General features: G+C 45.6%; 1 protein-coding gene across 2 annotated transcripts in view; it reads left to right on the top strand.

Annotated features, from left to right (window-relative positions):
• LOC148523438 (uncharacterized) overlaps nucleotides 1–16702 on the top strand; it is a 70656-nt gene that overhangs the window by 10624 nt on the left and 43330 nt on the right. The window contains exon 1 of one of the 2 annotated variants that reach the window (XM_088473232.1): nucleotides 13219–13453. The exons of the other annotated variant lie outside the window; for it this stretch is intronic. The gene's annotated coding sequence lies outside the window, so the exon portion shown is untranslated. Of the gene's footprint in view, nucleotides 1–13218; nucleotides 13454–16702 lie in introns of those variants that run through there. 2 annotated transcript variants of the gene reach the window in all.

Raw genomic sequence — 16702 nt, 5'->3', positions numbered from 1 at the left:
ATAGATAGATAGATATGAGATAGATAGATAGATATGAGATAGATAGACAGACAGATAGATATGAGATAGATAGATAGATATGAGATAGATAGATATGAGATAGATAAATAGATAGATATGAGATAGATAGGTAGGTAGATAGATATGAGACAGATAGATATATAGATAGATAGATAGATATATAGATAGATAGATATTGGATATATAGGTAGATAGATAGATAGATATGAGATAGATAGATAGATAGACAGATATGAGATAGATAGATAGATAGATATGAGATAGATAGATAGCTATGAGATAGATAGATAGATAGATAGATAGATAGATAGATATGAGATAGATAGATAGATAGATAGATAGATATGAGATAGATAGATAGATAGATATGAGATAGATAGATAGATATGAGATAGATAGATAGATAGATAGATAGATATGAGATAGATATGAGATAGATAGATAGATAGATAGCTATGAGATAGATAGATAGATAGATAGATAGATATGAGATAGATAGACAGATAGATATGAGATAGATAGATAGATTTGAGATAGATAGATAGATAGATAGATAGATAGATATGAGATAGATAGATAGATATGAGATAGATAGGTAGGTAGATAGATATGAGACAGATAGATATATAGATAGATAGATAGATAGATATTGGATATATAGGTAGATAGATAGATAGATAGATATGAGATAGATAGATAGATATGAGATAGATAGATAGATATGAGATAGATAGATAGATAGATAGATAGATAGATAGATATGAGATAGATAGATAGATATGAGATAGATAGATAGATAGATATGAGATAGATAGATAGATAGATAGATATGAGATAGATAGATAGATATGAGATAGATAGCTATGAGATAGATAGATAGATAGATAGATAGATATGAGATAGATAGATAGATAGATATGAGATAGATAGACAGACAGATAGATATGAGATAGATAGATAGATATGAGATAGATAGATAGATAGATATGAGATAGATAAATAGATAGATATGAGATAGATAGGTAGGTAGATAGATATGAGACAGATAGATATATAGATAGATAGATAGATAGATAGATAGATAGATAGATATTGGATATATAGGTAGATAGATAGATAGATATGAGATAGATAGATAGACAGATATGAGATAGATAGATAGATATGAGATAGATAGATAGCTATGAGATAGATAGATAGATAGATAGATATGAGATAGATAGATAGATAGATAGATAGATAGATATGAGATAGATTGCTAGATAGATAGATATGAGATAGATAGACAGACAGATAGATATGAGATAGATAGATAGATATGAGATAGATAGATAGATAGATAGATATGAGATAGATAGATAGATAGATAGATAGATATGAGATAGATAGATAGATATGAGATAGATAGATAGCTATGAGATAGATAGATAGATAGATAGATAGATAGATAGATAGATATGAGATAGATAGATAGATAGATATGAGATAGATAGATAGATAGATAGATAGATAGATAGATAGATAGATATGAGATAGATAGATAGATATGAGATAGATAGATAGCTATGAGATAGATAGATATGAGATAGATAGATAGCTATGAGATAGATAGATAGATAGATATCTAGATAGATATGAGATAGATAGACAGACAGATAGATATGAGATAGATAGATAGATATGAGATAGATAGATAGATAGATATGAGATATGAGATAGATAAATAGATAGATATGAGATAGATAGGTAGGTAGATAGATATGAGACAGATAGATATATAGATAGATAGATATGTAGATAGATAGATAGAGAGATAGATAGATAGATAGATAGATAGAGGGGCGGATTGGGATGGAAAACCAGCCCGGGAAATTTCTGGAAGCAGCCCTTATGGGGGCGGGTGTGTTGAGGGGGCAGGGTCTGTGGAGGAGGGCAGGATACTCCCTCCTCTTAGGGCCTGGAGGGGCTTTTGCAAGCCACTGAGGGGAGCAGGGTCGGCAACAGAAATCTTGTGAATGATAAACTCTTTTTGGGGCCCCCCATCCCTTTGAACTAGGTACAGGCCAGTCAGTTTGGAAGTCTTTTTTTCTTACCTATATTGTGGTTTCTCTGCAACGGGGGAAACTCTGAAGAATTTGAACAACACTGAACAGCGTCTTCAGCCGGTATAACCTATTCATGTAGATCACACTGTCTGGAAGATGCCTGTTTACGTAGAAATATAACCAATGTCATCATCATAACCAGATAATGAATAGTAACAGAAGTGTTTGTACAGGCCAAAATGTGAATTTCCCTGATCAAACAATTTCTGTATCTTTCCAGGCCCCCGTGTTACTCCAGACCCCCTTACGTCTCTCCATCCTCAGGCCCCCTGTGGTTCTCCAGGCTCCCTGTGTCTCTCCATCTCCAGGCCTCCATGTCTCTCTCCAGGACCCCCTGCGTCTCTCCATACCCAGGCCCACCTGTAGCTCTCAGCCCATTCCCCAGCCCGTGTGTCTCAGCCTCATTCCTCAGACCCAGTGTGTCTCAGCCCCATTCCCCTAGACCCAGTGTGTCTCTCAACCCCATTCCCTCAGACCCAGTGTGTCTCTCATCCTCATTCCCCCAGCGTGTCTCAGACTCATTCCTCAGACCCAGTGTGTCTCAGCCCCATTCCCTCAGACCCAGTGTGCATCAGCCCCATTCCCTCAGACCCTGTGTGTCTCTCAGCCTCATTCCCCCAGTGTGTCTCAGCCTCATCCCTCAGACCCAGTGTGTCTCAGCCCCATTCCCTCAGACCCAGTGTGTCTGCTAGCCTCATTCCCCCAGCGTGTCTCAGCCTCATCCCTCAGACCCAGTGTGTCTCGGCCCCATTCCCTCAGATCCATTGTGTGTCTCTCAGCCCCATTCCCTCAGATCCAGTGTGTGTCTCTCAGCCCCATCCCCCCAGCCTGTGCCTCAGCCCCAGCGTGTCTCAGCCTCATTCCTCAGACCCAGTGTGTGTCTATCGGACCCATTCCTCCCAGCCCGTGTTTGTCTCAACCCCATTCCCCAGTGTGTGTCTCAGCTCCTGTGTGCCTGCCTCATTCCCCCCAGCCCCAGTGTGTCTCAACCCCATTCCCCAGCCTCAGTGTGTCAGCCTCATTCCCCCCAGCACCAGTGTGTTTTCTCAGCCCCAGTGTGTGTCAGCCCCAGTGTGTCGGCCTCATTCCTCCTAGCCCCAGTGTGCATCTCAGCCTCATTATATCTCCAGCCCTGTCGGCCTCATTCCTCCTAGCACCAGTGTGTATCTCAGCCCCATTCCCCCCCCAGACCCACTGTGTGTTTCAGCCCCATTCCCCCCAGACCCAGTGTGTGTATCAGTTCCAGTGTGCGTATCAGTTCCAGTGTGCCCTAGCCCCAGTGTGTCTCAGCCTCATTCCCCCCAGCCCCTGTGGTCTGAGCAGCCTCTGTGTGGCCCAGTCCCAATGTGTGTCAGTGTCAGCCCCTTTCCACCAACCCCAGTGTTTCTCTCAAACCCCCCCCATCACCTCCAGTGTAGCCACCGCCGCCGCCACCACCACTTACTTGCAGCTCCTCTGCCCGCTGCTTGTCTTGGCCGCGTGGTGCCGCGTCACTGTGTCGCCAGGGCCGGCAACAGAAATCCTGGGGCCCGCCACACTCATTTTTTTGGGGCCCCCTATCTCCTCTCAGTACGTATTTGCAGGTCGGCCATTGGCTCATCCCCAGTGTCTCTCAGCCCTATCCTCGTCTGTGTTGCACCATCCGTGTCTCCAGCCTCATCCCTGTGTCTCTCCATCTCCAGCCATCCACTCATCTCTCCTCTGTCTCTCAGTTTAATCAACCCTCAGCCACTCTGTCTCATAGTGTAATCATCCCCCAGCCCCGTCTCTCAATTTAATCAGCCCCCTCTGTCTCTCATCCCCCAGCCCATCTCTCAGTGTGATCATCCCCCAGCCCCCTCTGACTCTCAGTGTGATCATCCTCCATCCACTCTGACTCTTAGTGTGATCATCCCCCAGACCCCTCTGTCTCTCATTTTAATCATTTTTCAGCTCCATCTCTCAATGTAATCTTCCCCTAGCCACCTTTGTCCCTCAGTTTAATCATTCCCCCCTCTATCTCTCAGTTTGACTCCTGTGTGTCTCCCCAGGCCCATTCCCCAGCCTGTGTCTCCCCAGTGCCTGTATGTCTCAGCTCCATCTGCCCCCTTCATCTGCAAGCCTCGACCACCCGCCGTGTTTCTCCAGCCCAGCCCACACTTACCTGCTGCTGCCTGCCCTGCTGCGGTGCTCTGTTCCTATTTCCCGGCGGTCAGCTCAGACCCGGCTCCGGCTCCACTCTATTCCAGCGGCGTGACGTTATGACGTCACGTGCGCTACGCCGGTCGGCCCTGATTACTCAACTCTGCTCGGGCTGCTGGCCCCAGCTTCTACTTGTGCCTGTCTCCAGCAGTTGGCCAGCGGCAGAGGCAAGGGATGGGGGGATATGAACGGGGCCCCTCGGAGGCTGAAGTTGCAGAACTGCCGCGATCGGAGCTCAGCTCCGATCGCGGCAGCGGAGGGTGGATAAGTGCTGGGTGGCCGCTGGCCACTATGGGGACCGGCCCAGCGGGAACCAGCCCGGTTTCCCGGCGGCCCAATCCGCCCCTGGATAGATAGATAGATATGAGATAGATAGATAGATATGAGATAGATAGATAAATAGATATGAGATAGATAGATAGATAGATAGATAGATATGAGATAGATATGAGATAGATAGATAGATAGATAGATAGATAGATAGATAGATAGATAGATACATATGAGATAGATAGATCATTCTGGCAGTGGGGTCTCAATAGTATAATCATGTGTCACAGCAATAAGGAAATGATTAGACACAACACATGCGCAGTATCACTATGTGAGGAGCAGATGATATGGAGGCTGCTGGGGAGGACGTTCCATACACACAGCACGATGCCCCAATTAATCGGCAGATATACTGGACATCAGCTGTGCAGCACAGCCGACGCGATATGTCTGTGAATGACATTGTTCACAGAGATATCGCTGGTACACGCTGGCCAACATACACACGATATATCGGCCGATCAATTGATCGGCCGATATATTTGCCAGTATGTACCCAGCATAACATAGGAGATATCGCTGACATCTCCTGCATTAGGCCCTTTTACATAGCCCTGATACTTGTGCGGAAACTGACATCTCCGTCTGGTTTTCAGGACAAGAGGGGTTGATAAATAGGTCATTTAATGCTTAAAAAAAGGTGAAAAAAGACAATTAGAAAATAAACCTTTTTTTTTAGTATTGGAAAATTAATTGACGGCATCTAGGAGTCAAAATTAATATATTTGGTTAAATACAAAGTTTCTCATGCCTTCTCAGGATCTGTTCACAATAACGCGCTTTGTTTTATTTTCCCATCAAACAGCTGGGACATTAGCTCATGTAATGTGCGGTGAATCTTTATTATATGTGCCAATGATAAGCGCTTTGGGACGGATCATTGCAGAATCATGGAGATCTATGTATGTTACAGAACTGGTGCGGGATTAATAGCAGCACAGGCAGAGGGCTTTACTACTTTATTCAGCTCTAACCTGTGTTTTTTTTAAAGAGGATATTGTCCTTGATGGAGATTTAGACAAAGGGCCTGATTCAGCAGCGATTGCAAACGCGTACGCAGACGATTGTAAGCCATTGCGGATGCTCATAAGCTGCACTGCGCGTGCATTGCAATCGCGCTGCGATCATGGACGCACATAGGAATCCATCGCAGAGTGAGTGACAGGCCGTGAGCCTTTGGGGGTGGTGACGGGGGAGTGGTCGGAGAAACGCAGGCGTGCCTGTCCGTTTGAGCGCGGTTGCATGGGCGTGCATAAATTAGCCACTGCCAGATCATACGCAGCATGAGAGCTATCTGCGTGCGACGAGACTTGCAGTTTCTGCGACAGGTCAGACCCTGCGGTAATTGTGCGTGATCGGCTGAGGAGCTTCGCTGTTACCGATGTGTACGCAGGACCGCAAGGTTTTACGGATGTGAGATATCAGCAGTGGGCGTCTGTATGCTGGCTGAGCTCTGGCAGGCATTAGCATATGTTGTGCAGCGGCATTGCGTGCGATTACGCAGCTGCAATCGCAATTACGATCCGTCCTGGATCTGGCCCAAAGTCCCATATTCTGGCATGATTAGTAGAACGGGAGCTCTGTCCGCTTTGTTAATGAGTAATTAGTTTGGCTGTAAAACGCTCTGTGCTGCCAGAGTCCACAGTTGGAATCATCCTTTAAAAAGTATGCTATATATATACTGTATATCTATATATATACCCGTTTGTGTACATTGAACTTTGCATGTGCCTTAAGAACACTATTAAAAGTCATGGTTTCAATATATCTGTGGAGATCCTGTTGCTCTTTACTTTGCAGAACACCTTAAGGGTGAGCTGCTTATATATAGACCAGCAACACAGACATTTTCCTAGGATGTATCAGCCGTAACTAAGAGCAGCTTGGGAGTAACTACTTGGAAACATCAAAATGATGTTTGCATAATTTATACCCCCCCAAAATGTCCATGTGTATGTAACCTCAAAGACTTGGCCTCGGGGACATACTGTACAGTACAGTGTGCTGAAATAAATATGTTATCCCAGAAGTGATCCATAAAAGATGGAGTCATCGGGGATGTATCACACCTTCTACAGAGCGGAGAAGTGAACAAGTGTACATGTTTCTCATAGCCTCCAATCAGCTTCTGTCACAAACCGTGCTAGAGATCTCTGGCTGAGACCCCTGCATCTCCCCATGCGCTTATGTCATCGCGCCTTGCTGAGTCGCCGGTCGCTCCTGTCAGTGGAATCCAGAGTGGGGCCTATGCCTGAAGCTGGTTTCCTGCATCCCCACTGTTGCCTAGGTGTCCCAGCCGCACTTCCTGCACTTCAGTGTGTCAGACCTCCGGATCATGGGCGCGGCCATCTTGGATCAAGTCAGGTGGTCCAGATCCATCCAGTCAGCAGCACTCTCCAGTTGCTCCAGGCAATCATCATCCGACCAGGGGTATAAAAGCCCTTCCCTGACTCTGTCTCATTGCCAGTACAATAGTGCTCTTTGCTACAGCAAGACCTATGTTCCTGAGCTCCGCTGGTTTCCTTTCCAGTTTGCCTTCCTCTAGTTCCTGTATATTCCAGTCGGGAGTACTCCTGCTCACAGTCCAGCACACTCCATCCCGGAGTCCTATTCTAAGTTCTTCACCCAATCCAGCACACTCCATCCCGGAGTCCTATTCAAAGTGCTTCACCCAATCCAGCACACTCTATCCCGGAGTCCTATTCAAAGTGCTTCACCCAATCCAGCACACTCCATCCCGGAGTCCTATTCAAAGTGCTCATCCCATCCAGCGTACTCCGTCCCAGAGTCTGACTCAAGTTCATATACCAATTCTGCATACTCCATCCAGGTTTTATATTCAACTACCCTCCAGTATTGGTATCCTTCTTCAAGTTCTACAGTATTCAATTCTACAGTTCCTCGCTACAGTACCCCCTGAACCTCAGAGACTCTTATCTTTTGTTTACAGTATCTTCAGTTGAGCATCTCTGCACCAAGGACTATAATTACCATCTCACGTTTAGTCCTCATTTTACTGTATGCAAAGGAATTACATTAAACCATCTAAATTCCAACTCTCTCCTGGTCCTGGTGTCTCTGCATCTCAACCCAGTTCGGGTCCACCCCTTCCAATACCTCGAGCCGTGACAGCTTCTGCCTACCATTTTATAGAATGTACTTGGCAAATGCTAGCTAGGAGCTGATTGGTTGCTTGGGCAACTTCTCCAACCTTTAGAAGGTTTGATATATCTCCCCCTTAAAGGGGTTTCCAGATCTATGTTACCTTATTGCATTGCACATTCTGTCCTACAGCTTCTACTATTTATGCAGACCTCCCAACATTGCCTTGATGCATATCATACACAAGAATAGTGTGGTCACATCAAACTAGGGACATGGGGGAGCGTAGCCAACTATCATTACTATAAAGTCCTGAGTGTCGGCGCAGTCCTCTCAGTTCGGGACAGTTGGTAGATCTATCTGGGCTTTGTAGCCAAAAGTTATTATTGTGGCCCTTCGATATAACACAGAGCTGCTGGTTGGATACAATGTAACCAATGCAGAAAGCACAGGAAGGCTGTTATATTTTGAGGCAGGGCGGGGTTAACAATGGGGAGGGTGGAGCTGCAGCTCCAGGCCCTCCCATCAAAACAGGCCCACATCATCTGTTGTACTGCTGCTGCAGCGGACAGGATTTTTTTCCAGCTACAGCAGCCTGCCAGTGGCCGCCCTAAGCCCCGCCCCAAGGCCGGCTCAAGGGGTCGGAGCACCCTGTGCCGGCCCTTAACAGAGCGCGAGACTGAAATTGGGGACGTGACTTAATTACCATAGGCCACGCCCCCTACGTGATGTTATTTGGAGGCGTGCCCGCATGGCACGCCTCCAAATAATGTCAGGCTGGGGGGAGCCTCACTAGCTGGGCTTCCCCCAACCCTCTCCCGTCACTGAATGGATGCCGCGCACCATTCAAACTCCAGGAGTCCGGCACCGCCGCACAGCTGGGGCGGTGGGGATCTACAAACCTCCCGATTTGACCACTCGCAGGCCATTTCGGCCCAGTACTGTCCCGCTGAAAATTGGGATGCCGGGAAGGTTTGCGCCCTTTATGGCTGATCGAACACCCCTAGAGCCGGCCCTGCCCCGCCCCCTTTACTGAGGCCCCGCCCGTGCCCAGATTCCCAAACCGATCAGCAGCACAACTAGTATGCAGTGCTGAATCCGGCCCTCTGTGCAAGGTAAAGTGCAGGATAAAAGGGTCATTTAAAGAAACCCCTCAAAACAAAATAACTGTACTATAGAATCAGTATGATATTTGCCATTTCTATGTGATATCACATTTGCATGTAGGACTACTGTTATTACCACTTATTATTAATAATACAGATTGGCTTCAGGACTGTCTGGTATAAGAGAAAAAAAAGACACATGGGAAAATGTAACTTCTATTGATCGGGGTGCCGCTTATAACGTCCATGTTTAGGTTCAGCCTTGGAATCCAAAAATCAAAGGGATAATCTCTATAGCTTCATATTGGCGTTATCAGCAGCACAATTTTTTATATATTTGATGTAAGCAATTGCTTTTTATGCTCATTTTTAACATTTAATCAAGAATAAAATGATTCTGATGTACTAATATTTGGCCATTGGCCGCATTGTTGGGTGATTTCCTTGGAGAGAGGGTATGTTCATAGAACCTAATGGACATCTCACACATTGAATAAGAACCTTGGTGGCCAAATCAGAAGAATTCTTCAATGCTAATATCTGTCAGCTGAAAGTTTTCAGTGGTATCTCCATTGTGGATTTTGTATTGGTATTAAATTGTACAGAACATTCCATCTGTTAGCGCCCTCTAAGTATTGTCATATATATATATATATATATATATATATATATATATATATATATATATAATGGGGGGCTCTTATTTTAAGACTTTCTGATTATAAGTCTCTCACCCACTCATGTAGATCCTTCTCATTAGAAAGTGATGTGTACCAAAAATCATTATGATCTGACCACTTTTACTATGTGCTCAGCCATAAATGTGTATTTTGAATTAAAAATGGGTTATTCTGTAGTCCAGCGTTTTTCAATCGCTGTGCCGCGGCACACTAGTGTGCCGCGTGCGGTTGTTTAGTGTGCCGCTTGGTCAGATCCACCGGTCAGAGCTGCCGGTCAGATCTGCCATACTGCGATCCGGGCAGCGCTGAGCTCCTCTGGGAGTCTCAGGCATGCCCAGTCCATCACCTATGCAGACGCGGCGGCGTGACATCACAGGTCACGCACGCCGCGTCTCTAGTCAGCTCCGCGGCCCCTAGAGAAGCCCTGCATGAAGGCCACCAGCACCCCCAGTCAGCCAGCTTGCCTCCCCAGCCAGCCCCGCGGCCACCAGCACCGCCATCCAGCCTGCCTCTCTCACCAGCGAGCAAGCCAGCCCCGCGGCCACCAGCCAGCCTGCCTCTCTCACCAGCGAGCAAGCCAGCCCTGCGGCCACCAACACAGTCAGCCCGCCTGCCTGCCTCACCAGCCAGACAGCCCGCCCCACGGCCACCAGTACAGCCAGCAAGCCCTCGGCGACCAGCACCCCCAGCCAGCCAGCCTGCCTGCCTGCATGCTGCACCCTGCTGACAGCTCTGGTGACGAGGGACAGGTAGGGACAGTATGCAAAATGTCAATTTATTTTTTATGTGTAGCAATGTGGGCTTTTATTTCTTTGGGAGCCAGCAATATCTATTTTTTTTTTTTTTTTCTGTGGGGGTCATCCAATGCTATTTTTTTTTTGTGGGGCCAATGTATGTGTTTTATTTCTATGGGGCCAATGTATGTGTGTTTTATTCCTATGGGGGCCAATGTATGTGCGTTTTATTCCTATGGGGGCCAATGTATGTGCGTTTTATTCCTATGGGGGCCAATGTATGTGCTTTTTTATGTGGGAGCCAATATGTATGTTTTCCATAGGTTGCGCACGCCGCATCGACGAATGGTGTGCCTTGGCAAATTTAATATCTTGCGTACTGTGCCTCGAGTTAAAAAAGGTTGAACATCACTGCTGTAGTCTGTGCCCTGTAATAGCCAACAGAGCCAAAGCGAGTTAAAATAAAGGTAAAGTCTTTAATACACATTTATTAGAATGTGAAAGCTAAAGTATAGAACATATTTCACAAACATTGTTAATAATTGTTGCCCCTTTCTCTAATGGGTGAATGCGGTTCATCAGAGCTTGTGGTAGACGATTCCAGTATACCATCTTTTTTATATAGGCTCTTCTTAGTTTTTTATTTTTCTATCCTTGCAATTGTTGCTTTTCTCTTTCTTTCTGTAGCCTCTTCTTTTTTTGGCAAGTACTTTATCTACTCCTATCATTGCACCTTGTCTTCCTTTCTCTCTTTGGCCCATCAAAAACTCCTACTCCTCTGTAATCGTCATCAGCTCACACTTGCTTCTCGTGGAAGGTGATGCACTAGTTGCCATTGTTACACTTCTACTGAGAATGATGGTAACCTGCTGTAGTAATCTTAGACTCTCTTTTCAAACCTGTGAAAAGAGAGAAACAAAAAGCACGTGAGCACACCTTACACATAAAGCAATCAAAGAACAACGTTACACAAATAACTTCAAAACTAAATGGAAAAAAAATAGGACCATGAGACCTGAGATTCCAGACACTTTAATTTTTTTCACTATATAAGGACCACCCTAATATATATGTGTATATAATGTTCCGCCCTCCATGTTCCTCCTGTCCCCACCTGTGTTCCTCCTGTCCCCACCTGTGTTCCTCCTGTCTTTCCATGTTGTTTCCCCTGTCTTTCCATGTTGTTTCCCCTGTCTTCCATCTGTCTCCCCCCGGTTTTCCTCCCATCACCTCCGTTCTTCGCATTCCAGTGCTTAGTACATAATGGAAATGCAAAAAAACCCCACAATTTATGGAGATTTTACAGCATTTTTTTTTTCAGTACATCCCCCCTAAAGAGAGAAATGGTGTGAATGGAGGGGTGGGGCGTTGAAGAAGGGTGATGGGTGACTGTGGGTAGGAATATGTTTATTTCCTACAAGCCCTACACTGGCTCCCCTTCCCCTTCAGAACCCAATTCTAACTTCTCACACTCACAAAGCCCTCACCCAACCCTCTCCCATTTACATCTCTGATCTCAACTCCCTTCACACTCCTGCCCGTCCACTTTGCTCCACAAATGCACGCCGCCTTTCCTGCCCACTGATTACTCTCTCCCGCTCTCGTCTCCATAATCTTACCCGTGCTGTTTCCTACCTCTGGAACTCTCTCCCTATCAGACTCTCCATCTCTCTACAAAACTTAAAACGGGGTCTCAAGACCCACTTCTTTTTCAAAGCCTTCCAGCTCTCATCCTTACCCACTGCCCCATGCTCCTTGCTCATTGTCACTCCCTTCTGTGTCACCCCTGTCTGTCTGCCCCTCCCCTTTAGAATATAAGCTCTCACGAGCAGGGCCCTCTTCCCTCATGTGCTTTTCCTTCCCTTACTTATACTATCATATACTCCATACTGCCTACAGCGACACCTAACCCTTGGTTTCTGCACCCTGCTACTTATTTGAGTATTATGATTGATGATGTAGCAATGTTTATAAACCATTATTATTATTATTATTTTATTACCAATTATTTATATAGCGCACACATATTCCGCAGCGCTTTACAGAGAATATCTTACCATTCTGCCTCAGTGGAGCTTATAATCTATATTCCCTATCACATGCTCACACACATACACACTTAGGTCAATTTCGTATCCTTGTCGTGCAATGTCCAGGTCTGCATAACTCCATAACAGCCCCTTCCCCCCACTGAAGGCTGCCTATGTGAGAACGCCCTATTAAAACCCTCTTCCGCCGCTATGCTCAGGACAATAAAAAGGGGCGTGCAACCGGTGCCGTCATCCAGGGTTTAAGGCTAAGGTGGTGGTACTGTCGCTGGTCCGTTGGCACCTGCCTCCAGCTTGATGGTTGCCTGGGAGGGCCTCCTGCTCCCGGCTCTTGCTTCTGTGATGTCATGACAGCATGTGCTGGCGGGGGTCCGGCGGCAGCGGGGGCTGGCCCAGGGCAAACCAGTACCCTGCTACGGTGTGTCTGGTGGCAAGTTTAGATGTGATTGAAATGTACATCACTCTGCATTGCGCATACTGCGTGCGCCCATTCTCTGAGCATGCGCATTCGCGTAAGAGACACTCCGCAAACGGAGTACGTTCAACCCAGCCCTTGTTGCTGACCTATAACCGCACTGCCCCTGCTTTGTAATCCTCGTTTATTGTGTTGCAGGTTTAACAAGAGAACCTATAAGTTACTTACTGACTTTTATGGCTGTTATACGGAAGCCGCACCTCTCCCCTTTTATTGCATTGTATAATACAGCTCATTTGTCAATGCAATAAAGGAGAGAGGTGCGGCTTCCATATAGCAGCCTGTGCAGTGTCGTGTTACCACCTGTCTGTGCAATGCAGCCCACACCACGCCGGGCAGTGGGCTTTGTGTAGGGAACGCCTCTGTTTGCATAATGTCTCCTAGTCTACAGTTATATTTGCATAAACCTTACACTGCTAATGTGACACCAGCAGGACTCAGGAAGGGCAATCGCTTCGCCTCTGTCACAGGCTCCACTTGTGCTCCAGCAGGAGATCCATGCGCTCTGCTTGAATTGATATCTCGCACAAAAGTGGCCATTGGCCTCGCTGAGCGTCTGTACCTGGATGCTGCTGGCAGAAGAGATGGAGTTATAAGGGAGAGGCAGCAGGAATGCTTCCAGGGGACTTGATGTGGAGCATGGACGAGGGACAAGGAGGTTATTAAAGGTATGTACAGTACAGAATTATTGCTCTGCTCCCTCCTATGTGCAGTGTGCATAGAGCGATGCCTAGGAACAACTTTCCTTTTAGTATTAAACAACCGATTCCTATTTTTGTATTGCAAATGGCAGGTACCTCCAGGAGAGTAGGGGTACACAATAATGGGGGACTAAACAATACGTATATGGGGAAAGGCTTGTACTCCCCTCCTCTCCAGTAAATTGAGCACTACCGCAGATGTGTATACTGTATATTTTTATTTTCAGCAATTTGTAAAACAATCTCTTATTAATTAAAGCGCTACAGAATATGCTGCCACTAGATAATTAAATGATGATAAATAAATAGTTGCTTCTAATAATCATTTCTGAAGGAATGATGATGAGAGGTAATGCAAGTGTATATGAAATGACATAGATAGTACTATCAGCTGTCCACAGTCTTCTATTAACTGTAGCAGATTATACGGGACCCATACATCAGCAATCACAAAAAAAAAAAAGATTCACCCATTCTATGCCCCCTCCTCCCCACCCTCCTGATTTAACGATCCTCCAATCCACCAATACGTACACATGCATTGCCGATATGTACCAGCGATTCACAGGATCATCTTCACCAAAGGATGGATAGTCTGCAGAACGGATTATCGGCACCATACACTTAAGCTGCCCACACACATGGCGATATTTTACCCGATCTGGCCGATTCTGACGCATTGGAACGACAGATCGTGTAAAATATGCCGAAATCGTGAGCCCCCACTCACGATCACGATGCGATGCGCGTCCCCGCTGGTCGCACATTGCATCTTCAGATCTGCCGTGCTGTAGGCAAGATGTGACAATCTAGGATACAATACACTGAAAAGTCTGCATGCAGGAGAGATCCTATGAAGATTGGACACCAAATTGTGTGCATATCGTGTGGAGATCGTGTGCAGAGCTGCCGAGGAGAGTTTCAAGGGAAATCGTACACATCGGCTGATCGTGTGCACATCGGTATGTGCGTGGGCACCTTAACAATCTACAGCCACGATTGGTCGGTGAAATCCAACATGTTGGACTATCTGATTCGCTGATTTTGATCACTTTTTGGTAGGAATCGGCAATCGGTGAACCCCGTATATTGCAATTTTTTTTTTTTACACAATCATCTGCAAAACGCAGAATTCCCCCAATTGATTGCTGATGTATGACCCTGTAGCTGTGGCACGTCACTGGTCTGACTTGGGTTAATGTATTATAACCTGGGACTACTGCTGTGACAACACTGTATATATGACTATAGAAGTTTAGCAAAGTGAACAGTAGATTTACTGTAGTGCCGCAACCCGTTGCTTGCAGTCTCTGTCTAGAGCAGTGGTTCTACATTTTAGTCTTCAAGGTACCCCTGCAGGTCATGTTTTCTGGATTTCTTTAGTCATGCACAGATGAGTTCATCTATTTTGTTGGGTCACTAAATATCCCACCTGTTTCCACAGATAGAAATCCAGAAAACATGACCTGTTGGGTGTACTTGAGGACTGGAGTTGGGAACTACTGGTCTAGTGTAAACCAGACTAGAGGGTCAATTCAATTAGATGCGAGTTTGCAAGTGCGAGTTTGTTTCATGAAACTCGCACACTTTGCACGAATGTTCGCTCTCGAGAAACACGCAATCCAATTAGAAATGCCAACCTGTGCTACTCCCAGCGAGGGTGTGAGAATTTTCTATAGCAAGCGACTTGGGAGAAGTGCATGAAAAAGTGAGGAGACCATCCTGGACCCCTCAAAAGTTAGCATGACCATATAGATGGCTGTTAGTGAGCATAAGGAAAGTTTTTAAATGGTGTCAAATGGCTGATTTGAGTATTTAAAAAAAAAAAAAAAAAGCAAACAAACGAATTAAATGAAAAATTATTTTAAAAAAAGTTGAAAAAAGGGTGAATTTGTGGTAATTTGAGGTCACTTTAAATTTTTTTAAAAACTAAAAAAAAAGGATTCCTGTAAAAAAAAAAAAAGTGAGTTTGTAATTGGACTGCAACTGCAATTTGCATTTCGATATTGCCGTGAGAACGGATCGCACTACCCAACTCGCACCTAATTGGATTGCCCCCTAAATTTTCTCTGTTTTAAGGTAGTCAGTTTTCTCTAGAATTCCTGTTGGGAACATCAGGGTATTTTTTTTTAGTTGCATTTATATGTTGTTACTATACCTGTTTGTGGTCACTCACTAATAGATCCTTGGACTAATATAATACTGTGTACCCAGGGCCACTTTTAAAGTACATACAATGATACCAGACTCAGAAAGACTTAATAAATGTTGGCACACCAGCAGTTCTTTAAACTAGGGTGGGAGTGGGAAGAAGAAAAAAAGAAGGGGGGTGGGTGGAGGAGGAACACCAGGCAGCTGATTTGCAAGAGTGCTAAGCGCAAGTAAAAAATAAAGAGACCTCCTGAGCCATTCAGGTACAATAAATAGTACAATAATAGTACCTAAACACTGATATAAAGTTTAAACCAGGCCCGGTAGTGTTCTATTATAATAAGAATAGTCCTCACTGCCTATATGATTAATGCAGCACAGGTTATACCGAACAAGCTGCCGTAATCTTTCCTGAACCCGCCACTGAGTTTACAGTATACATGTTGACTTTCCGACTGCCCCCTCCAGGATGGCACTGCAGGGGATGTGGCGGCGGCAATGGTGGGCGATGTGGGGACGTGATTGCGTCATCGTGGCCCTGCCCCCTGCTATACAATGGCAAGATTTCTGGCATTATAACGCAGAGGGTGGGGCCACTATGACGCAATTCAGAATAGGCACCCTCCGGACTGCCCACTTTCACCAGGTAAGTGGGGGGCAGTAGGGGGCATGCGGGGGGAAGTGGGGAGTGTGCCTTGCATTCTCCTGTGGATGGCCAGGAGCTGCCTGGCCATTAAGGGAGAGTCAGCAAGTATGGTTAATAGACGGCAGGATTCTAAAATGGGTTTATCTCCAACTCATAAGTTAGTGGGCAGCGCAGTTGGCGTAGGGGTTAGCTTAGCATTGTTGCCTCACAGCACTGAGGTCATGAGTTCAGTTCCCAGTCATCTGTGTGGAGTTTGTATGCTCTGCATGGATTTCCTCCATGTGCCCCCAACTCTAACTCTCAACATGCTGGTAGGTTAATTGGCTTCTGACAATAAAATGAACCTGTGTGTGTCCGTGTGATTGGGAATATACGGCCAGATTCAGCACGGATCGCAGCTGCGTAATCGCATGCAATGA

Source organism: Taudactylus pleione, unplaced genomic scaffold, assembly GCF_031769625.1.
Source record: "Taudactylus pleione unplaced genomic scaffold, aTauple2 ptg000133l, whole genome shotgun sequence".
NCBI classification, from domain to species: domain Eukaryota; kingdom Metazoa; phylum Chordata; class Amphibia; order Anura; family Myobatrachidae; genus Taudactylus; species Taudactylus pleione.
This window is presented reverse-complemented; position numbering and strand designations above follow the sequence as displayed.